Source organism: Otolemur garnettii, unplaced genomic scaffold (assembly GCF_000181295.1).
Source record: "Otolemur garnettii isolate 467f Iridium unplaced genomic scaffold, OtoGar3 scaffold00002, whole genome shotgun sequence".
Lineage (NCBI taxonomy): Eukaryota > Metazoa > Chordata > Mammalia > Primates > Galagidae > Otolemur > Otolemur garnettii.
Genome location: NW_003852397.1, coordinates 43514118 through 43538304, shown reverse-complemented (window position 1 = coordinate 43538304; position 24187 = coordinate 43514118). Strand labels below are relative to the sequence as shown.

General features: G+C 43.7%; 1 protein-coding gene across 3 annotated transcripts in view; it reads right to left on the bottom strand.

Moving 5' to 3' along the window:
• LRRC3B (leucine rich repeat containing 3B) overlaps window positions 1-21138 on the bottom strand; it is an 87301-nt gene extending 66163 nt beyond the window's left edge. Inside the window, exon 1 of one of the 3 annotated variants that reach the window (XM_003781753.1) lies at window positions 20709-21138. The gene's annotated coding sequence lies outside the window, so the exon portion shown is untranslated. Of the gene's footprint in view, window positions 1-19576; window positions 19860-20077; window positions 20244-20708 lie in introns of those variants that run through there. The other 2 variants (XM_023512827.1, XM_023512829.1) reach the window with 2 other exon arrangements.
• Between the last annotated feature and the right edge of the window lie 3049 nt (window positions 21139-24187).

The following is a 24187-nucleotide window of genomic DNA, read 5'->3' as shown; positions in this document are numbered from 1 at the left end:
ATATATATATATATATATTTGCTTTTTGTGGACACAAGCTCTTGCTATGTTGCCCAGATTAGTCTCAAACTCCTGGCCTCAAGCAGTCTTCTTGCGTTGGCTTTCCAAAGTCCTGGGATTAAAGGCATGAGCCAGCGGGCCTGGCCACCCAACATACGTTCACTGAGCAATGAGTATGTGCCAGGGGCTGATATGCAAGTGAAAGCTCAAGGTAGCAAGGGTCTCTGCTCCCACAAACTCAGGGCTGAGAGGGAAAGACTAACAGTAAACATAAAATACAAAGGAATCTTCAAAGCAATGTCAGGTAGTGAGAGATGCACTGTCAGGTAGTGAGACACGCCTTGAAGGCAAACCATCAGGGTAACATGGTGAAGAGTGCCTATGGGTGGGAGATCTACTCATAGCCGTGGCCTTTGAGCTATGAACTGAGAGAAGGGAGGAGCTAATAGAGGGGTGATCTGAGGGAGGAACATGCCAAGCAGGGGGAGGTACAAGCTTAGCAGCTTGAAAACAGGAGTGTTCCCAGTGTGTTCAACAAACAGAAAGAAGGCCAGCATGGCCGAGACTGAGGGAGAGAGGGACAAGAACTGAGTCAGAGCGGCAGAAAAGAACTATCTACTCGAGTAAAAAGAACTGAGACAGAGGAGAAGAGGAAGTGAGGCTCATATTCATCGATTACTCGCTATCGGCCGGGCCTGGAGCCAAATTCACAGCCGTAGTGCTGGGACTGGGACTCAAACCAGGTTCTCTGGCTCCACATCCTGTCCATCTTCTCCACACCATGCTGCCTCGCCCACACCCTGCCATCTGGAGGCCAGCTTTGGATCACCCAGGTGGAAACAAGGGAAATAGAAGAAGCGTCAATATTATGAATCCCACACAGGCTCCTCTTTACCTGCTGGCCTGTCTCCGGAGTGGTATTTACATGAGCAGTATATTTCTTGCCTGAATTTTAAAATTGGTAATTTCCCTAAATGCTAAGGAATATCGCCTTTACCTCCTATCCTTAGTGGCCTCTGGGCTGAAGAATCAGCTGACTAATTCTATACTCTGGGGTAAGTTCAAGCACTGCAGATAGAATATAATTATCAGCAGAAACTGAAAAGGTGACTGAAAAGGGAAGATAAAACATGTTTAATACCTCCAGGAAATGAATCCAAATGGATCTTGACCGGTGTTGCAAGGAGAATGCAATATAAGTTCTTTCCCTGACTCTCCTTCAAGCAAGTTTGAATACTCTCTCTCTCTGTCTCTCACTGCTGCTTTTACCTGAGCCCAAATTGCTTTAGAAACCTGTCATATTGAATTAGCAAGAGCTGATAGTAATTCAGAGGGGTGCCAATGTGGCATTATTGAAAATCGCTGGTTGGAAGGCTTCCTGCAGCATTATTCAGGGATTATAACTCACTTCCATCACCAAGTGTCAGTAGGAACAAATGATGGGATTTCTGTGGTTTTTGGATTAAACTTCTTTAAAAGTCCATCATTTACACTGTGAATGATAAATGCACACAGAATATCTGCGTTCATCAACATGAGAATGAGGAATGGAGAGCACAGCCTTGAGTTGGACCCACCCCACAGTCTATGTATGTCTGTATGGACATGATGTGTATATGTTTATATTTTGGCTTAGTTAGTTGTAGACACTGATGCACTTCATCCGTACATACTCCAGTATAAATCTCCTACGACCAAGAATATTTTCCTATATCACCATTATCATTCAAGAAATTGAAAATTAACCATTTTCTAACAAGTGGTTGGTTTTCAGATTTCCTTAAGTGTCCCCAAATGTCCTTTATAACTTATTATTTTTATTCCAGGGTCTCATCGAGGATCATAAGTTATATTTAGTTGCCCTATCTCTTTAGCCTCCTTTAATCTAGAATGGTTCGCCAACATGCTTTTTTACGTGTGCTTTTGACACCGACATATTTGTGAAGTCCAGAGGTATTTTCATTTGTCAGACTGTTTACAGTCCCACATTTTCATTTGTCAGACTGTTTATAACCCTTGATTATATCCAGGTTACAGTCTAACATTCTAAGTATCAAACATAACTGATATTAAGTGATGTGAGATAGTTCAGGTTCCCAAAAGGAACAATTTGACTCACACTTACAAACAGAGGCTATTACAGGTAACAAGTAAATGTACTTGTTTCAACTTATGTACAAATTCAACTTGAGAACAAACCTACAAATCTATCTTGTTCTTAACCAGGGACTGCCTAGACTTGGAAACACTGAGCGTAGTGTGGCCAAATTGTTCTGTGTGTGTGTGTGTGTGTGTGTACGCTTGCCTATGAGTACGCATTTCTGTAAAATCAGCTTGCAAAAAAGGCCTCCTCAAGAACTGTGAAAAAAGCAGGTGCCAAGGTTCCCAGGACAAACTGAGGACCACATCCAAATAAATGACAAGACCTGCAACTCCTGAGACACGCAGCTGCTGTATATCGCCCCCTGATATCAGGTGGACTGTGTTCTCATTCATTTCCAAGTCATTCAATGAGCAAGACTGAAAAAGGGCTCAGGAAAATGCTACTCAGACAAACCCTGGCCGTGATGGAATCTTGGTATCCTCCAGAAGATCACTCTTTGTAGCCTGCCAAAAAGACACATTAGATTGTGGAAGTCCTGACATTTCATACCCTCTACATTTCCCAGACAAGGAGATTGAGGCCCAGAAGCTTGGGGAGTTGTCAAAGGTCACACAGCTAGTGGGTGGCAAGCCAGGACTTGCATCTATGACTCCAGATGCCCAGGCCAGCTCTTGCCATCACTCTGCTCTGAGCCTTGGGCTGACACAGACATTTGTGTATAAAACCACCTACACAGGTACATAATAATCATAAAGAACACACAGACACACATATATAAGCATGTGTGTATGCATACATGGTTTTATACAACCACATGCCTGTGAGTATAAATAAAAATGAATACCAACATATACATACACGTAGTAAACATTTACTTTGTGTACATATATATGAATATACTCATATATGTGTGTGTATATATACACATACATATGCTGGTAGTGCCAAAAAAACTTTAAGAGATCTTGTTGAAAGTAAAATCAATCATTCCCCAAAAGTGCACAAATTGCAGGTGAAACGGATGTGCATAGCATGTCTAGTCACCCTTGACTGGTAACCATACCTGCAATTCAACTTTGAAAGTAACACATAGATAACATCTCTTAAAATGTATATATATTCTTGACACCCTCTGTGTGTATGTGTATGTGGGTATGCGTGTATATGAATAGCCACATAACCGTTGTGGTTTCCTGAGTCCCTCCCAAGTGCTCTTACAACCACAGATACACCTATCCCTAAGGAGGGCATTCTGCAAACTTCACTCCTCATTGCCGTTGCTGCTCACCACCCAACCGCTTTTTCTGTGTCCCTGAATATGTGAACCAGGCAGACCAGGGCAGCCCACACTTGAATGCTTCTGCCCATCTGTATAACTCTGCCCATCTTAATTCCTACTGATGTGCAATCACACAACAAAAGGTCAGTCATTGTTCTAAGGCCAGACTCCCCACCTCCTTTCCACCTTGGGCCAAGCTTGAGAGGCAGTAGGTCTGTCTGGCTCGGGGGGTTGAAGGACACCCCTGTGCCTGCATTGACAGCTGGCAGACATCTAGCTATCCCTTGGCCGGATGTTCTCACGGATTCCACCCACCCGCCATTCCCATATCCTACTAGTTACTGAGTTCTGTGATTTCTGTCTCTTTAGTTTCTCTCTCTTCATCTCCTTCCTCTTCCCTGTGGATACATTTTGGTGCAGGGCCTCCTCTTTCTCCCCTAAGCTTCTACAGGTCTCCTTCCTGGTGTCCCTGCTCGCCTGCAGGGCTACCCTCTACACCACCCCACTGGCTCTCAAAGTGTGGTCCAGGGACTCCAGGATGTCCATGAGATCATTTAGGGGGATTCCTGAAGATGAGATGATTGCCTCTTCTACTCTAATTCTCTCACAAACATACCATAGAGTTTTTAAAGGCTTCCTGCCTAGGACATCACAGGAGTAAATGAAACAGCAGATGTGACGATCCAACTGTCTACTATTAAGCCAGGTATGAAAGAGATGTGCAGAGATGGGCATCTCCTATCACTAGGTTATTTTTAGTTTGGAAAATATAATTATTTTTCACAAAAATATTTTTATGTAAACATGTAATTTTTTTTAATTGTTTGTAGTCAAATAGTAAACATTTAAAATCAGTTTTAATTTCCACTATGGTTCATATGGCTAAATATAAGGCACATAAATAAAAACTCTTTGGTATCCTCTATAATTGTTGAGCATAAAATATTTCTGACACTAACAAGTTTGAGGCCTACTCCTAAACATGGGTATCGGAGTGGGATTTTTTTTTTTTGCCCTAAAATAACAGAAATTTATTCTCTCACAATTCTAGAGGCTAGAAGTGATTTTTTTTTTTTAAAAAGTTCACTTTATCAAGTTACACCTCCATTTTAACCCACTGACAGACAATGCCCACAAGACCATCCTTTGCACTTGACCTCTCCTCACGGCTAACATCTGCTTTCTACCTCAGACCTCCACCTCACCTCACCTATGCGCTGTATAGCATCCAGCCACCCCTAGCTGACTGCAGTTGTTCTGTGCTGTGTTGACTTAGCTACATGGGACCATGTTTTCCAAATTTCTCTTCTTTTTGGGACTGCAGTTGAACTTGGCCACAGAAGAAGTCTGCCTGAGAGCCGAGGCAGGTACGCTTCCCACTATGATAAGTGGACGGCACCATCCCAGCGGACACACATTGTTGCTGACCTGGGGGCTCACTTGCTGGGCGAGGGCACAGGCCTGGGTCTCCATGCTCAGTCCTGGGCCCATGTGCGCAGCTTTGGGGCAAAAGGCACCAGCATTTTCTGCAGGCCACCTGAGCTACTGGGTACAGGCCCCAGTTCCTCCTCACAGGTCCCAGTTTGCCCTTGCCTCACCTCACGTCAGCTCTAACCTCTGAACCTTGCTGACCTACAGCAAATTCAGGCCCACCCTCGGCAGCAGAGGCACTAACTTCCGCAGATCACTTCACTAGACCCCTTCACCGTCCCTGCTCCGAGATTTGTGTCCGCTCTCCACCTGTTCCCTGCCCGACCTTTGCATCTCGAGTATTTCCCACAACAGTGGAAGGTCAGATTCTGGCATAAATCTGTTATTCTATGTCATTCAGGCGACTCTGTGTCCCTGTTCACATCTTAATTCATATGAAGCCTCCAGGTATACTTCCCTGCCTCTATCCAGCTGGAAAAATACCCATTTTATCTTTCTTAAACCAACTCAGGCTACCCGAAACCACTTCACCAGCTCGCACCCTAACAGATGTGACTCTTGCCTTCTTTGTGTCTTCCCTATACCCAGAAGGCCTACGAGCACTCCACCCCATGCTAATGCTTTTTGAACCAACTTTACCATAGGTGTGTCCCTCCTTTCTATGCCTGCTAGCTGTCTGAGATCAGAGAAAGAATCTCATGATCAAGGGTATCCAATCTTTTTTTTTTTTTTCTGCTACACATTGGAAAAATAAGAATTGTCTTGGGTCGCACATTAAATACAAAACACTAACAAAAGCTGATTAGCATAAAAAGACACATGTGTACTTTTCATGATATCCAACACAACAGACAAGAAAAAAAAATCCTCACAAAATAAGCATGCAGCCCGTGGGCTGCGGGTTGGATACTCCTGATTTATATTATTATATTTTTTATTTATATTATTGTATCCCCAGACCCATGTGTGCTAAGTAGCATGAATCTCATTGCTATCCTACTTTCACCTGCTATGAACCAGCCTTCAGGGTAGCAGGGTAGTGGCAAACCCCTTCCAAGGAAAAGCCTCAGGAGTTTCAAGTCCCAGGCTGGTCGTTGTTAACAAACCTTGATCACCCTCAACATGTAGTGGCCTTACGTCATACAACTTTGGCTTGCTTTGAAATACCAGACCCACCCCAAAACAGTTTAAGAATGGAAATGGATGAGAATATTTAACAAAATATATCACTGATTCTCAAAAAGACCCAAAACTATTTTGAATAAATCCTTTTGTATCTAATGTGTGACCCAAGACAACTCTTATTCTTCCAATGTGTGGCAGAAAAAAAAAAAAAAAGATGGGCACCCTTGATGGTGAGATCCTGTCTCTGATCTCTCTCCAAAAAGTCCAGTGTTTATATTAAATCGATTATAATCTCTCAGTTGAATTCTGACAGAAATTGACATGATTTTAAAATCCATACATATTTCTCATCTGTCTGATAACTGATTCGGTTGTATTTTCCATGTCATCAGTTGTTGATTCACACCTTGAGACAGAGGTTTTCAACTTGGGGTCCAGAGCTCCACAAGGCTGTGGCCAGGATGCCGGGGATCCACAAATGTACAGGATCTTTTTTAACATTTTTCTGCATTGACCTTCAATTGCAATTCAGCCTTCCCTTCCATTTTCAAGGCAGACAATAGACTACACTACCATTATCAGTACTTGTGACATCACCAGCAAAAATCATATGGCAATACAGTTGTTCCACAAACCCTGAAATATCACTTTTGCATATCACAATGTTAAAATATTGATAGTCAATTCCTCGTGACCATACAACCTGCCTCATGATATAAAAATGCAAGTATGAGTCAACTCTTTACTTAGTAGTCACTCAGCCACAGGAGGTAGAAGATGCATCATCTCGCTCCAGGGACCCAGACATCCAGACACCTGTTGGTCTTCCCCAGCTAGTTTGTCCTTCATCAATACATGGAAAGAAATTAATCATTTAAATTAGCTATTCTATTTTTGCAAAATTGGACAGTTCAAATGAGAATTTTTTTACTCTTTTAAGTTCCCTTTGTCTTTTGAAATATAATAGGCGTATGAGCTCCAAGTCTAGACCAAACAAGTTCAAACACATCTGATGGTTAAGCAAATTATTAAAGTGTGTTATTTAAGGTACCCTGGGCAATGATATTAGTCATGCATAATATTGTAAGTTCTCTGAGAAAGAGTATGTTTTGTGTTATTTGATTTGCTCTTTGTAGCCCTACGTACTTTATATTTTACATTTGAAAATACTATTCTGAGCAGAAGTGCATATTTTTCAACAGAGTACCAAAGGGATCCATAGCAGGAAAAACAGCTGTTCTAACCAATCCACACGTACTCCAGGAGGCTGGACATCTATGTGATGCTGGAGACACCTGCTAAGCACTGAATCCACAAATGTTACCCAGCCCCGGTCACAGTCAGGCTCACGGTTCCCCTTCCGCTCACAGTGGAGGGGAAGAAGGACTTCTCCACTGCTGTCGACACAAAGGAAAGGAAAAAGGCAACATAGAGAAAGGCACAGGATTTTATCAAAGACATAATGACACTCAATTTCACCTGAGAAAGCCCCAGATGGTGACTGTAAGGGGTTAGAAGTTGGGAAGCAAACAGCACCTTCCTAGTAACTCAATAAATTGCCACTAATTTTTCTAGAAATCAGCCGGCTCTTCCAGCTTCAGTATGGAAAGTGAATTACCTGTTATTACTGAAGCTATTTCCCTCAGTCAGTTGCGTACAACACGAACATATATTTAGAAACTCTACAGTTCCCTTCAGTTAAACGAAAGCTATATGGGGTTTCCACTGTAAACCCAGGCTGGGCAGAAGAAAATGACGCATATTGGAGGCCCATATTTCTCAGCACTGTTGTCCCAACATTTAGAAACACCCCTGGCATAAAAACAACGCTATGGCTTTTACAAATTTTGTTCTGTTTTATTTTTTTCTTTCTTAAACACCATAAAACGAGATGCAGCCCACAATTTAATATTGTCAATACATATTCTTCATTACACAACTGGCATGCCAACTGTTACCTAAGCACTTCAAACTCCTCAACTCCCACCCCCACACACTGTGAACTCATCTGCATCCAGAGATGAATAAAGATGAATAGGATCTTGAGGAAATAGCTTCTCCATTCTCAAATGGCAAAAGCCAAGCAGCATACTCCTAGTAGCGTCTGAGGAATTTCCAAGAGCAACCAGAAAGGATCCTAAAGCCACGATGGTGTCAGAAAAGTCACATGCTTCTCTAGCAATCTGTCTGTTAGGCACTTTAAATTTACAAAAGACCTCAGAAGTCCCTTCCTGCGATTTTGTTATTTTTAAAAAGACTTCTTTTTTTTTAAACTACACTCAAGTTAATGAGGTTTTGGCAGGTCACCAGCCCAACTCAGCATCTCTTTATTGAGAATAGTTTTAGGAGACCTTGACGAAATTGCAAACGCTCAGACACAGTCACTTGCTTGCGTGCTGGGTAAATAGGAAAGCATGCTGACTGTATTTATTTTACTATCATTATGTCTCCGTGGGGTGAGCTAGTAAAAAAAGGAGAGGCAGTTAACATCTTGGTATGTATGTGTTACATATCTACCTGTCTACCCTAACGTAATTTGTTTTTCCTTCATCTTGAATTTGATTCCATGATTTCAGGAAGTTCCCCAAACTAGAATAAATTGTTCCCCAAATGTTTGTTTATAAATTGGATAGTTGTCCCTCTATTCATTACTGTTCATTCATTTATTCAACAGGTGGTTGCTGAGGGCTATGACATGCCAGACAGGTAGTATACACCAGACACGGAAAAACAGGCACATTTGATCCCAAGAGTTCTTCACAAGGTGACTTGGTGCCCAGGCTAATCTGTAGTAACTTCTCAGCTGAGATAGTTAGGCTGCCATAACAAATTGCCCCAGACTGCGTGGCTTAAACAATAGTAATGTACTTCTCACAGTTCTGGAGAAGATGCCAGCAGGGTTGACGTCTGTTGTGGGCTCTTTCCTTGTGCTGCCTTCTCACTGTCCTCACATGGCCTTTCCTTGGTGCATGGGGGTAGACAGAGAGGAAGCAAGCTCTCTGGTGTCTTTTCTCAAAAGGACATTAATCCTACCATGAAGGTCCAATCTTTACAACTTTATCTAAATCTAATCACTTCTCAAAGGCCCTGTCTCCAAACACCATCACATTGGGGATTAGGACTCTGACACACTTCCTGAACAGCAAATGTGCTATTTTATCTATAATGTGATGTGTTCAAATCCACATCAGAAGAGTAGGGCCTTGGCTCCTCCGTGTCCTTCACAGTGATTAGGGGGACCGGGCTGTAGATGCCAGCCATCACTGGGAGTTATACAAGCATCAGACATATCAGTCCTGAAGATGCAGGTAGCTTGGGACTTGGAGGAGAGTGAGGCAGACTCGAAGGCTCAGGTTAGCTCCTGATGCAGGCAAGGCAGTAAAATCTCTATGGTGCTGCCAAAATATAAAACAGATGTGCTTTTGTAAGTCAGGTATCCTTACTTCCAAGCCTGCCTGCATCTTTGAAGCTTCTTATGATCAAGTTTGATCAGGCAATACCACAAAACAAATAAAGATAACACAAATAAGACAACACCAACATTCAATGTATTATCATAAGCCTCAAGTTTTCACAGAGCTGCCATTACGGAGAGCTTTTAACCAGGCCCAATGAAGCAGGCTGGTACATAGCCAACTCTCAGCAGTACCAAAGCTGACATCCACCCCGCTCAGCCCCTCAAACAGAAATAATTTGACTTTTCGAGTTTGATCATTTCCTTAAAAGCCCGTATGATCAAAGCCAGCTTGGAATGGAAAGGGATCAAAAGACAGAAAATTACACAAACGCACGTGCACATTTTGACACGACTCTGACGAGCGAGTGACTCGCGCAGGTGGATTCTTTTCAGAGAATCCTCCCCCCATCTCAATGAAACAATCAACACAAACCGCACAGAGTTGGAATGCGCCTTTTCTGTCATCCTGAATCCAGGCAGAATCAATCAATAACTCTTAGTGGGATCTCCTGACATACAGACTTTGAAATTGGAATGTCAAGCTACTTGTGATGTTTTTAAAAGAATGAAGGTGAAAAATACACCTACATTTTTCTTCCCCCATCTATGGTTAAAATTAACAAGGCAGGTGAGGACATTTAGGTTTCTTTGGGTGACTTAAAGTCTCTGCCACAGCAGGCTAGAGCCCAGGAATAATTCCAACGCTCGCTTGTCTGGGTTTTTTGCAAAGGTTTTTGACCTCCATCATTCAAAAAGCTCCCATCCCCAAGGTATGAAAGACAAGAAATATGATAGCCATCCGGCAGAAAACTGAGGCTCAGAGAACTTAATGTACTCTTACATGTGGTCACACAACCCATGGCAGAATCATATTCAAAATCAGGAAGTTCAATCGCAGATGATTTTTAAACAAGCTGTGGTACCCAGGGCTCCCCTTTTCTTTGGGAGGCCAAATATAGCTTGCAGATGTGTTTTGGTTTTGTTTTATTTTGTTTTCCATTTAATTAGTTCTACTATGTTTTGATTGGATTAGTTCTACTAAACATCAGGAGCTTTCCCATAAAAATCTCAATTTCTGACATTTTTATGAAAATACAAAGCTTAGACCTATACTGGTAACAGATAACAGAAAAGCAGGACTTTCAAAGGAGACTGCAGACAAAGACCACCTCTGTCCTTTCAAACTTAGCTACCCGAATCCTAACATACCCTTCATTCTGGTCCCTCCTCTGACCCCACGCTCGTGTGATTTCCTCCTCCTGGGATTTCCCACCTGCCTTGTCATTTTGGTGAGTACATATTGGATCACCTTTCAGAATTCTGTTCAAATGCCTCTGGATCACCTTTCAGGATTCTGTTCAAATGCCTCTTATGTCATGAAGTCAATTCTGATATCTTTAATACCCTACCTATCCAGGTTGTGTTCAGGGCTCTTTAATATTTTCTTGTTCTTGTTTTAGTGAACCTCTTTTCACATGTACATATTCAGTGCCAGGCGCACAGTAAGCGATCAGTAAAGTCTTGCTCAATACTAAGAGTGATGATTTAAGTAGTCATTGTTTATCATGTTCCAGACACTGTGGAAAACACTTTATACATGTTAATTCACTTATGCCGCATAATTACCTATCATCATACCCATTTCATATAAAGAAAAGGCACATTAGAGGTTAGGGAACTTCCTCATAGTTACTCACTGAGCCATTAAATGGCAAAAGAGGAATTAGAACTTGGTCCGACTACCTCTGGAGGATGGGTGGACAGGGAGGTGAATGAACAGCTAGACAGAAGAAAGGGAGGGAGAGAAGAAGAGAAAGCAAGAAATACGGGTAGGGAAGTAAGAACAGATGAACTATCAGGAAGAGAAAATGGTAAATGGAGAGAAATATGAAAAAGCATTTTCTGTTGCAGGAACTGGAAATCTTTTGGTGAGGCAGAGGCTGGGGTGTGTGTTGGTGAATTTTACAACCTGCTCTCCGGGGGAAAGGGCCTGCTTTGTAATGTCCATGCTGTACATTCTCCCTCCATGACTGATTTCAAGCTACTGACATGACATCACTCAACACAGAGTTGGAGAGAGAACATGTGAACAAGAGTCAGTACGGGGCAATTTTAACACAGTAGGACGTAGGGTATGCCTAGGAAAATGACAGATGAAGAGACACGTAGCAGCCAGGTGATAAAGGACCTATTAAACCTCCTGAATGTAACTAGGAGTGATTTAAAGATTTTTAGCAGAGTGATACAACCACGTGGTTACAACAAGCTGGACATAGGATGGGCACATAGTCAGAATCTTAGAAACCTTCCTTCATCTTTCCTATATCCTGCCTGAATGACAATTACTGCTGTAAGGAAAGTGATCAATTATTTCACCTCCTTCCTACCCTGTCTCTTTATCAGACAGCTATTCTTCTTTCTGTAGTCTCCCTCCCCCCATTCCTTTATTCTAGTCTCCCAGAAGGTGCTAGAATGTAGGTGTCACAAACCCTCAGGAGGCAGTATGTCTTGCTTCAATGCTGAATCTGCAGCATGTGAGGGCTGGAAGGTCTATGCAAAGAAAGCAGTTTCAATCAACGTAACCAGAGAAGCCTCCCCATGGAGGATGGATACAACAGCATCAGATACATCCTTGACACTATAAACCACTTAGCTCCCAACCATGCTCATCGTAAGGGAAGTAGAGCCCAGGAAACTCAATGTAGCCAGTCCAGTGCCAAATAGCTGGTTAGAGTCAAAGCTGGAACTAGAACTAGGTTGCCAGGTTCCCACTTAAGTAGTCTGCACACACATAAAGAGGGTGTTTCCTGAGATGTTGCCTCCCCTTGCAAAATCAAAGGCTTTCTTAGAAGAGTTTTTCTTCTATTAAGCAGGTTCCATTTCACTAATTAAAACAGGCGAAAACACGCTGATCTCTAGGAGCAGGGACATCTATCAACTTCCCCAACACTAGAAAATCTGAACTGTCTCTTTGGGAAACACTCCAGGACCACAGTTCCATCTTTGTCACCCGAGGCCTTATTTTTGAGTTTAAGAATTCTTCAGATCACAGCCTTTTCCCATGGGTCTCCATCTACCTGCCTACACTGAGGCCATTTCCTGATAACTAGGAAGTGGGCAGAGAAAGGAAATGTACTTTTAGAAACCACTGTGGCAGCTCTGATTTGAAAAAAAAAAAAATTGTTAGAGGGGAAGTGGAAATTTTTGGCTATAATGCAATGTAATCTGATAATTCACCCTCACTTCAGGTGCTATTAGCCAAGACTCCAGGGAGCCTAGCCAAGAGGGCCATTGGGAACTAAACTGTATGCGAGGGTTCGTCCAGCCAGGATCCAGGAGGCCACTGCTGCTCCAAGGAAGCCCATTGTTCAGTTCTCACAAAGGCGTTTTATAGCCTGGCTATGGTCCTGAAAGGGGACCCTCTCTCAGCTAATGGCCTTGTCTACTTTTGCATGCCCACCAGGATCCACAGCCTTGATCCCTAGGAAAAGGGAAGAGGAAGCCAGTTCCCTGAGCCAGGTGAGGAAGACCCCAGAAAAGCAAAACAGCTAGAAAGATGCTATATTACAATTTTCCCAGGCCCATCCCAATTTATACCTACTGTCTGGGAGAAACAACTAAAATTCTTTTTATTCCTCAAAGCATCCCAGTGCTAGATGATAAATTATATAGTCACACGAGTCTAGACTTCTTGAAGTCATAGACCTCCCATGCATCTACCAATGGAGTTTAAGGGATTCATGAATTTGAGTGGGAAAAAAGGTCACAACTTGGTTCATTGACATTAAACAGCAATACACATTTCATTCCATTATGAATGCTGGCCGTGAGCCTCAAAGGTAGTTGCAACACTAGTGATTTTGTCACCAGTCTAAATCAAGTATTTTTGTATCACAGTTGCTACAGTTATCTCACAGTAGCCTTCATGCTCACTCCTACTTCAGAACGACTGCAGTCATTAGCCCCACCACTAGGCCTTGCTATACATGCATTCTGTGAAGCACGCGTAAGTATAACAGAGATATATTTTATAAGATAAAAAGATATATTTCAATAAAGTTAGTCTGTGTTATAATTTTATGCACTATATTTTAATGCCTTTAATGCACTGAAACACATCATTCTAGGACCCCTAGGCTTTGCCAGATTGCTACTCATCCTGGCATAAGAGAGAAGCCATGTTAATGAAGTGTTCTGGGATGAGAGCAATAGACCATGCCCTGTGGCTGAGAAACCAGCCTGGCTTTGAGTTGATCTGGACTATCAGAAGTCATGTAGCACATTCCACTTCCTTGTATACCTCTTCTTCTGAGGTCTTTATTACTCCCATTCTCTGTCTCAGCCTTCTCTTCCTCGTCTGCCTTCCTGTTCTCTTATTCTCTGGTTTAGGTTTACTATCAGATAGCTCAGTCTCCCTATGCTAATTGCTGGGTTCTCTTCCTCTGGTGGTTGGTTAACCCTGTGGCCTTGCCTCTCTTGTTCCCCTTTCTCTCCTCCTCCCACCCTTCTCTACTACTCTTCTGCTGTCTCTCATTTGGCCTTCCTGTCCTGCCTGGCCATATACCAGCCCTTCTGATTAGACTTTGTAGCCGATGTTATGGGTGCTGACCATCTATACCACACTGTCCGTTTAGAAATAATATTCACTTTATTAATAGAAAGCCTTTCTGATATATATATATATCAGAATATATATATACTGGCCACTGTAATAAATAACTCTACAACACTCCACTGTAAGAGGATGAAAGCTTTGAAACCCTAAGCTTAAATATAATTGTGGATAGGATGGAAGGTGTTTTGCTTGATAATCCCTGATGGTTGGACATCTAGGGAAGATTAGCAGCCAGACCAGAACTCTTCTCACTGTACAAATTCCCAGTGAAGCACAAGGAAATCATACTGCTTAGTCACTGTTAACCAGGGGAGCCCTCTGTAACAGGCCTGTACAGTGATTATTTCTCCAAATCAGAGCTGAGGGTAGAAGGTTCAGGGGAAAGCCAACAAGACCACATGACCTTTGTGCTTTAGCTTTGGGCAAACATACCAGCACACTGTGCCTTCAGCTCTGCCCTTACCAGGGGACACATTTGTCCTGAAATAGTAGGCTCTCCTAGTAAAATACTGAATTCCTATTCTAGCAATGACCTAAAAATGGAAGAAAGGAAGCAAGAAAGGAAGAAAGGGAGGGAAGCAGAAAGGGAGAGAGGGAGGAAGGGAGGAAAGGAGGAAGGGAGAAAAAAAGGGAGGATTGTTAGAGCCCAGGAGTTTGGGGTTGCAGTAAGCTATGATTGAGCCAATGCACTCTAGCCAGAGTGACAGAGGCACTCTCTTCAAAAAAAGAAAAGAAAAAAGGAAAAGAAAAGAATGAAAAGGAAAGGAAAGGAAAGAAACCCCTGAGAACAGATTCACATATTTTTAATAATATCTTTTTCTATTTTATTTCTAATAAAAAACACTTAAACTTTTTTTAAAACTGTCTAGAAACATAGTGACATTTGCACTGGCCAAGTATTAACATAAAACGTAGCTTAGAGAGCTTAGGGTAAAATGAAACCATAAATTTCATAACCTTTACTAATCGGGTCACTTATCCTCTTAAAGAATAAAATCTGTTTTTATTGGCAGTGGTTCCTTTTTTCAGTATTTATACATTGCTTTGTTTTAAAATAATTAATTTACCACCTGTGTGGAAATACTGTGTTTTAAGCCTGTCGGGAAGATTCTAGATTTCCTTCTCATAGGAAATGGTTATTTTGTATGTCTTGATGAGATGTATTAATGCCTGAGGTTTTTGTAAAGTCTATGCACATAGATACTAGTATCTCAGATACAAGAGTCTCCATCATGGCTCCAAACCATTTACTAAACAAAGCTCATCAAAGTTAAAGAGCTCTGCAGATGAAACAAATACTAAATTTATTTATCATATGGATGACTCAAATCTAAATATAGATTAAGCTATCATATGTTTATTCAAAACAAAATCTATGAGAGTGCAGTTTCTCAGGTTCTCCTGTGGCCTTTTTATTGTTTCCAACATCTTCTTCCAACTCTTTCTACAGAAACTTATTATTTGGCTTCTCTTGTTATCAAAAGAAGTAAGGTGAGATGCTCAGGACCTTTATTCATTTTATTTTTTATTTTTTTAAGACAGAGTCTCACTCTGTTGCCCTAGGTAGAGTGCTGTACCATCATAGCTCACAGCAACCTCAACTCTTGGGCTTGAGCAATCTTCTCGCCTCAGCCTCCTGAGTAGCTTAGACTATAGGCACTGTACCCAGCTAGTTTTTATATGGGGGTCTCACTCTTGTTCAGATTGGTCTTGAACTTCCGAGCTCACGTGATCCACCTTCCTTGACCTCCCAGAGTGCTAGGATTGTAGGCAATGAGCCACTGCACGGCCTATTTTTAATTCTTAAATATCTCACCCCAAATGAGAATGTCCACTTCTACTCCATATTGCATAAACACATTTATTCATTATGACCTGAATAAAAAGTTATTTTTCATATCCCTTGCCTCAAAGCATGTTGTTTAACATGGTTTGTTTTTTCTAAATGTCAATAAACTCATATTTATATGATTGAAGATAAATATACACTTAAAGAATTGTCCCAGAAAAGTGTCACATGTGACCTCTGGTACTAAACCACACAGGAGCTACAGTAAAATAAATAAGAGAGTTGGACCACATAAATAAGTTGCAGATATAGCTAAGTCTCCTACCTCCCATGAAAAGCTACGAGTTGGACCCGTACGTCTACCTAGATTCTAGCAGAGCCTCCTTCCTGTGAGCAGAGGACAGGTTCCTAGAACAAAGAACATTTCTTCTGGAATTTATCACATCTGATTTCCACATTACATCTTTTCCCTTTCACACTGCTATACTCCAACCAATCCAAGGAAACCAATGTCCCCACCTTCAAGTTACCCTTCCTGATGATCAGCTTTTAAATGACTCTCCTTGAAGGGTGTGCAATTGTTTTCCTAATTGCATAAAAACAATATTTATTTCTATTACGTTCTCTAGAAAATGAATGCTTCCCCTTGAGATAACTGGGGGCTCTGAGATTCAGATCTGTCCACCTGATGCAGATGTAGAGGGGAGGGAAGGAGGGAGATAGAGGACCAGCTCTTAGTGCATGCTGCTCCCTGAGGGCCTTCCTACCACAGTAGGGCCCCACAGCAGCCAGGCCGTACATCCATCCTCTCTCAGCCTGTACCTCCTCTAACAACACTGTTGCCTCACTCTCACCCCAGCTCCTACCCCAGGGCCTCAGTCCTGGTGTTTCACAGCATTACAGACGGAAATCCAGTTCCAGGCAACAAAAGGCACCAGGTTTCTCCCAAGTACCTGTAGGTCTTATCCCTTGAAGTGATTCTGAGAAACAGACTACCCCCACTGCAAGTGTTTACTCCAGCTGATATTTCCTTGGTCTGTTTCCAAGAGGAAGACAGCCTGATACTACAGCTGGGTGTTAGAAACCACAATTCTATTCCACAAGAAGGCTTAAAGGGGTATGAAATCCCCAAGTGACTGTAGAAAGTCACTGCATTGAAGGGCTTCAGTGGGTAAGGAAGTGGCAAAGGACTGTGTCTCTTCTTTCTGAGCCAAAAGCATATCCACCAGAAATATATTGTTTTCCCTCAGATTTGCAACAGCATAAAGTTTATCCCAAGGGTCAAAAACAGGAGAAATAATTTTTTCTTATTTAGGTTCTGGAGTTAATTTTTGTTAATTTGAAGGCTTAGGGATATGCCACTGAAATTTTGTTTTTTTGCAAAAAAAGAGGCACATTTGTGGTGGCTTATTCACTATATGATAATAGACTTTTTCTGGTTATGTTGATTGACAAATACTTATGAAAAATAAATCAAATAGTTTTTTAAATAAAAAAGTCTTTTTCCTAATTAATTCTAATGTCTATGGCTGTACCACCGTGATGTGCCCAATCTCGTCCTAATTAATTCTAAGATACTGAAAAACAGCATCAGGGAACATAACTTAATTTACGTATAAATGCAGTTTCTGTGACCAATAGTCAAAAGAGCACGGTTCTAGCACACATTACAAACACACCCAATGGCCTTAAGCTCAGCACTGAATCTGCTCCCCTAGTCTGGATTGGAAGGGAAGATACCTGAGATCCCTTTTAGCTCTAACATTCTGTGATTGAATCCCCAGAGAGGTACTGGCTTGCAGAATAGTGTTGATACCTAAAACAGCCTCTTGTTTTTGACCACAGAGAGAAAGTCTCTTCACACTTGAATCTCTCTTTCCATTTCTCCTCTCATTTGAAAATGAGATGTCTACTAAAAAATTCAAAAGAGAAGTCCAATACCAGTAGCCAATTCTCTAAATTGGCTTCCAGTACTAGCATTCTACCATAGCAAGGTGTACCCCAACAGACCCTGGAGCAAGCGATACCCAGTATCAGTTTCCTCAGGATTCTAGCCAAGCAGGCTTACAGAACCGGAACTTATAGTTCGTTCCTTGGATTTGGAGTAAAGGGTTAGAGGACTCCATGTATTAAGTAGGACTGAGCTAATGGGCTGCCCTGGTGTTCTCTGCCCACTAAGTGAACCAGCTCCACCATTTACTAGTTGGCTGACAATGAGTAAATACATTTCTCCCTGGCTTGATTCCCCCACCTATAACATGGGAAAAGTAACTTTCCCTGTCTTTCAGGGTTGTGCTGGTTGAAACTGACAAAAGCACATAAAATAGCTATGATGGTCCTGGTACACAGGAATTAAGAACGCAGTATATGCTAGCCAGCACTAATTATTATTGTTACTACTTGTCTCCCCAGCATAGCTCAGCAACCTGAGAAAACTACCTGGGTGTGAATTTGTAGTCTTCTCTTAAGTTCCCAAGGGACATGTTCCATCCTGTTTCTACATGCAAAAGGAAGTAACCAGAGCACAACGCTAGATAGAAACATCCAGAAATAAATGGGCCCTGGGATGGTCACACGGTAAAGGCTATGGAGTGTGGGGATTAAGGCTGAGATCCTACCTCAGGAATCCAGGTAGTTTAGAAGAAGCAAGAGCTATCACCAAGAAGGCCTGGCCTATGAAGGGGTGGCCTTGTGCTCAGGAGCTGCACCAGGAGCTGTGCTGAGGGAATCCCCGGTCTGCTCCTTGGGGCTCTGGAGTTTGCCACAGAGGCAGAGAGAGGCAGGGCGCTCCCTGCTCCAGAGGATCCCCAGAATGGCAATGACTGACCTCGAGATTCCCATCTGGCAGCCCTGGAGATTCTACCATTCCTCAAATGTGGCCAAGTTAAGGGGCCCCAAACCAGGGAACTTCCCTGAATTATGATTGCTTCTAACTTAACCCTTTTCTCCCAGCTGCTACAGGAAAGCAGGAGCTGTCCACATGGCACCCACAGAAAAGGTTGTTCTGCCCCCCAAAGCCTACACATGGGAGGACTGAACAGGGAGCCCTGAAAGGTTGTCTGGGGCTCCTCTCCCAAGCAAGCTCCAAATGCTTTATTGGGCTAGTAGAGACTCTCAGCCAAAGGCACCACTTGGAAAGGTGTGAATCTTCTTGGGGAGGGAAGGGGTGGTCAGGCGTTTCCGGGCCTTCACAGGCCACCTGGAAAAGGGGGGCTTGGAGCTTAAAGGGGAGGAAGGTGCTTCTTCTCAACAGCAGACTAGGCTCCCTCCCACAAATGGTCTTGCCCTCCAGATTGCTGGGATATAAAGGAGAAAGAGCCTCACCTTCCCGCATCTGCCAAAGCATCTGGAACAACCAGAGGGTCTACCTGGGGACTGCAAGGTGGACAGACCCACCTCTGCCCGGGATCCTGGGTCTGGAAGCTGGGTCTTCCCTCACCCGATGCCCACACCCTCTGGCTTCTCATTTCCTTCTCTCCCTCCAGCTCTGCGCTCTGAGCCTCCCAGAGCAGCACAGGACTCCCCCACTCCCTTGCTCCGCCTAGGAGCGATTTGTGGAGGGGCGGGGTAAAGTGGCTCCCACTGCAGCCTCCCCCTCTGCAACCTCCTGCAACTGGTTCAGACCCCTGCCTACCTGCTGGGTGCTAGGGACTCCCCCCCTACCAAGCACACTCGTCTCCTTCTGGGGATCAGGAGTCCCCTTTCCACACTGCGGCTGTGGAGACATCCTTGACTCCCGAGCGCCTGGCAGGGAAGGTGGGCGTGGGTCTACCGACCTGGCAGAGGAGGTGAGAGGTTGTAGAAGCAAGCGGGCGCCAGAGGAGAGAGGGAATTGTGGTCCTCTTAGAGCTGAGAGAAGCTTCCCTGGTCCATGATCTGACCGTCAGTCACCGCCCAAGATGCCAACGCATTCAGATTCCCCCGGAGAGGTTTGTTTGCTTCTGGGGAGGGAGATCGCACCGTCCCAGGCACCTAGACGCTTGCTTTCCTAAGTCCTCAAGGCCCCCACATTCCAGGGCTCTATTCGGAGTCTCCATCTCTGCGCCTACCCAGGTATCCAGCCCCTCCCCCATCTATATTTACACACTCGGGCCAGCGCTTTCCAGACTAAAATCCCTTTTCTCTTCCTCATACGGCCTCTCAGGGTTGGCCCCTTGCCCACCTTAGCACAACCTTTCCGTCTCCCCTAACCATGGGCAGACCTACTCCCGACCCTCAGTTCCCTCCGCCGCCCCCACCAGTAACCTTTCCCTCCCTGAACCACTTACTTCACCCACCCGTATCTGCACTTGCAGTTCCCCACCGCGCACAGCCGCAAGCCACTCCAAGGGTTTCATTACCGAGTTGGGGGTGGCGTGCGCAAGGGTGGACAGACTCTCACTGCGCTGGACAAAACCCCAGGAGTGCCTGTAGCCTTTCCCCACATCCCACTTCTCCTATTTCACCTTCTCTATTCCTACCCAGCTTCTATAGGTAGGATGAGCTCCGCTGAGTCCCCAGCCCTCGCCTCTGGAGCGGGAGCTGCGGGGAGTGAAAAGTCGACTGGCAAGAATACACGGAGAGAAATGGGCAGATGCAACTGCAAGGGGCGCTGGGGGAAGGGCGCACGCAAAAACTAAACGTGCAACTTGTACGGGCACTGGGTGAGCATCGTGCAGGAAAAGGGTCACAAAAGTTTGCAGAGTATTTTCATAGCAGTCGGCTGAACCGGAGCAAAGAGCATCGACTCTGTCTCACTAGGTGGGGTCTCTCCAAGGGTCTGCGCAAAGAGGACTGGGGGCTTAGACAGATGTGGCTCAGAACTGGGGTAATAGTTCTCTTCTACTTGTTCCCGGAGGGATGGCCTAGGCATCTGGGCAGAGGAACGATCCCGCGCTCTGCGAAAAGCAACAGGCGGCTGCACCTTACCTTGCGCCAGTCCGGGACCGGGGTGGCTGCTCCATCCTCGTGGCGCAGGGAGGAGGCGTTGGGTTTGTATGCCTAGGGGTGTGCGCGCTGCCAGAGCTGCAGAGGCCGCCACCTCCAACCCTCTGCAAGCCGGGCGGTCCACCTGGGACCTGTCGGGCCAGGCGTTCTCTGCTCCCCAGCCACAGCGGCGACGGCGTCGGTGCGCCGCGGCTGGGTCGCGGGACGCAGGCGGTGCGTGGCGCGGCTGGCGTCTTCGGGCGCCGCCACCGAGCTAGGGTGCGGCCACCGGCGGCCGTGCGGGGCACGACTTGGCTGGCGTTGCTGCGGCGGCTGCTGCAGACCCTGCTCCAGGCGCAGAAGCCTGGCAGGAGGAGGAGACAAAGACCCGAGGAAGGAAAAGAGCCGCTCGCCCAGATGCAATGGCTCAGTCCCTAGAGGGGAATCGCCTCCAAATCCTGGCTGGGGATGCGGGAGGAGGGGTAGGCGGCTGGGGACTAGACAAGCAGCAGGGAATTAACGTGACAGAGCCTGCCACCGCCTCACTGGCGCTGCTCTCTCTCCTCCAGGTTGGGGGGTCCGGAATGCGGAGAGGGGGCGGGGGCCTAGCGTTTGCCGCGGGAGGAGACGAGCTGAGGTAGGAGCCTTAGCTCCCTCCTCTGCTCTCGCCTTCCTTCCTCACACCCCCAGCACAGCTCCGTTTGCGGGAAGCTATGGCCCCATTCTTTCTCCTGTTTTGCTAACTACTGAGATCCGAGCTGAATCAAGCTGGTGGAAAAAGCAAAACCAAGGGTTGATTGCCCTGGATAGGGAAAAGCGGATGCTCACAATTAACCCGACAAATGATTGACCACTGGTGCCAAGTACTGTCCCAGCCTATTGCGAGGGAGGATGAATAAGGTGAGACGTTCTGCGCTCCCCTCACCAGCTCGCCACCGGAATCCACTGATCTCAGAATGATTTTCCCTACATTTTTGAAGCCCAAAGTTTTGAAGTTGAGTTGTGGCCCCTGATCTCGACCCTCCATCAGTCCAGCTTCTCAAGACGGAAAGTGGTAGAATTCAATTTTCTCTTCTCCTTACAGAGATTGCTTGAATGTGCAGCTAAAAAGGGCCTTTTTAAAAAAATCGAGGGTGTGCGAGTATGTCTCTCTGTGTGTATTTTAAGATTAAGGCAAATTATTGGTTTTATTGATGTTCCTATATTATGATGTTACTCATTTATCAGATCTACACCAGAAACCAATATGGAACAGAGGAACGTAGCGTCTGCAAAATACCATCTTCTTTCTAAAGCCCTTTTCCCCTCCAGGCAGATCAATCTTTCCCTTCTACTCTTTGCTTGCAGAACTAACATATTTATAAATTCCCATCTCTTCACTCACCTATGAATATTCTCTCTGTTTTTTGTTTGTTCCCACTCCCACATCCAGCAATGTTTTGTAGCTGATGGTACAGTACTCTGACCAGTTGAAGGTCATTTTCTCCTTTGAGATGAGCTAAATCCCTGTGTCCCTAAGACGAAAGAGGATGTGGGATGAAACTATTAAGAGTTTTGGATGAAGGGCCTCAACTGCAACTTGGACTTTACCCAATGAAGGCAAATAATGTAACCTAATCGTATGGACCCTTAAATCTGAAATTTAAAAAAGGGGGCGGGGGTTGGGAAGGCACCTATAGTTACACTCACAGCCCCTTTGGTGGAAAGGTAATAAAGGTATTTAATTCATTTTGTTTCTAGACAATGTTCTCCCACCTATGCTTGCTGAATTCTCAAAGATGAAAGAAAACCAAGTTGTTGAGCAACTGCATAAAGCAAGAGATGTGTATTCAGCTGCCAGCACCTGGAGCAAACCCATTCCAGGTGGAGAATGACCAGAAAATCTTTATCATTTCATGACCTGTGTCAAGTATGTTGAAAGCCTGCCAAAAATTTCCTCCTTTCCAGTGAGGCTTTCTTCTTCTGGATGCATTTTAAAACAGGTTAAACAGTGTTTCAATGCCGGGAAATGAAGAAATTTTCTTTGCAGTTTAAAGAGATTTTAAATCCCTCTTTGTTTCCTGTCCTACCTCTCTACAAATTACAGAATAGATACCCTAGATCAGTTATGCTCTATGAAAAAGTTCCATAATATACATTCAGTTTTATGCTCTTGAGCTTTAAAAGATGGTGGTTTGAAGGGTTTTTAAAAATTGTTTTGTTCTGTTCGTTGTGCTTTTAAAGATATCTTAGGACCCAGAAATAAGTACGTTTGGAAAGCAGGTATGAAATTTGATATAATTTTTCTGAAAGGAAACTTGGCATTACTATTGAAAACATAGAATTTTTACTTGCCATTCTCCCACTGATTCTAACTCTACAAATTCTTCCTTTCTCTACAAGGATATTCGGCATAGTGTTGTTTATAGGAGCAGAAAATTAAAAGGAAACAAAAGTAAATACACTTGTTTAACAAGAGAGGAATAGTGAAATATATTGTAAGGGTATACAATGGAATAACTTGTAAGAGAACAGATAAATGTTATAATTAATTATGGCTAAATTTTAATTGAAAATTTCAGAAACACAAGGTGATCCATAAAAGAGTAACAATTACAAACAGAGTTAACAAATCAAAAATAAAAACCAGTGGAATTTGTTTTTAACTTAATTGTCTTTTAATGAAAATGCCAAAGGTTTCAACAATGGGAAACCTCTAGGCTTCGATGCTTTCTGCCTTGGTTGTTTCATCAAAAAGTCATCAACATGACTTGCTCGCTATTGGTGTCACCCGTGCTATAAAAAGGATAAATGACAGGGTATGGAGTTTGTCACCTCTGATACAAACTTAGATTTGTTTTGTAGCAACCAGGAGTCAAGTCCAGCTCAGCAAAATATGCTGTTTAATATGAGGAGCTGATTGGTTGCTACCCTTGCCTTGCCTTGACAGCAAATGCAAAAAGAAAAAACAAGAGAGAGAGAGAGAGGAAAGAGAGAGATCATTAGAAGCTATATTTGTAACTTTCAATTAGTGAACTAAAGAAAGAAGCCCAGTGTTGAAGAGCCATGACCTTTACTTCCAAAGCAGTGGCTCCTCTGGGTCATAAATGGAACTTTCATAAAAGTTGTCAGTATACATTACACATGTTATGAAAAGATAGAAGGGACTATGATTGACTGGCATTTTCAGTTTAACATTCGTTAGAAATAGGGATATGTTATTTTAAAATCAATCCTTTCCAAGAAACTTTTGCATGTAGAGGAAATTCCTGGACTTTCGAATTGCATTCTCAAAATAAATAAATAATAAATAAATAAATTGCATTCTTTTTTTAAAAACTCTTTACAGAAACGGAAATACCTCTGAGCCCAGGAATTGAGTTTCAGAAATTTGAAACTTATTTGGAAGGCTCATCTCTGCCTCACTCAGCATTAGCTTGGGGCTCCTTGACTCATAAGGGGAGGACCCATTTCCCAAACGGCTTACTCATACGCCTAACAGG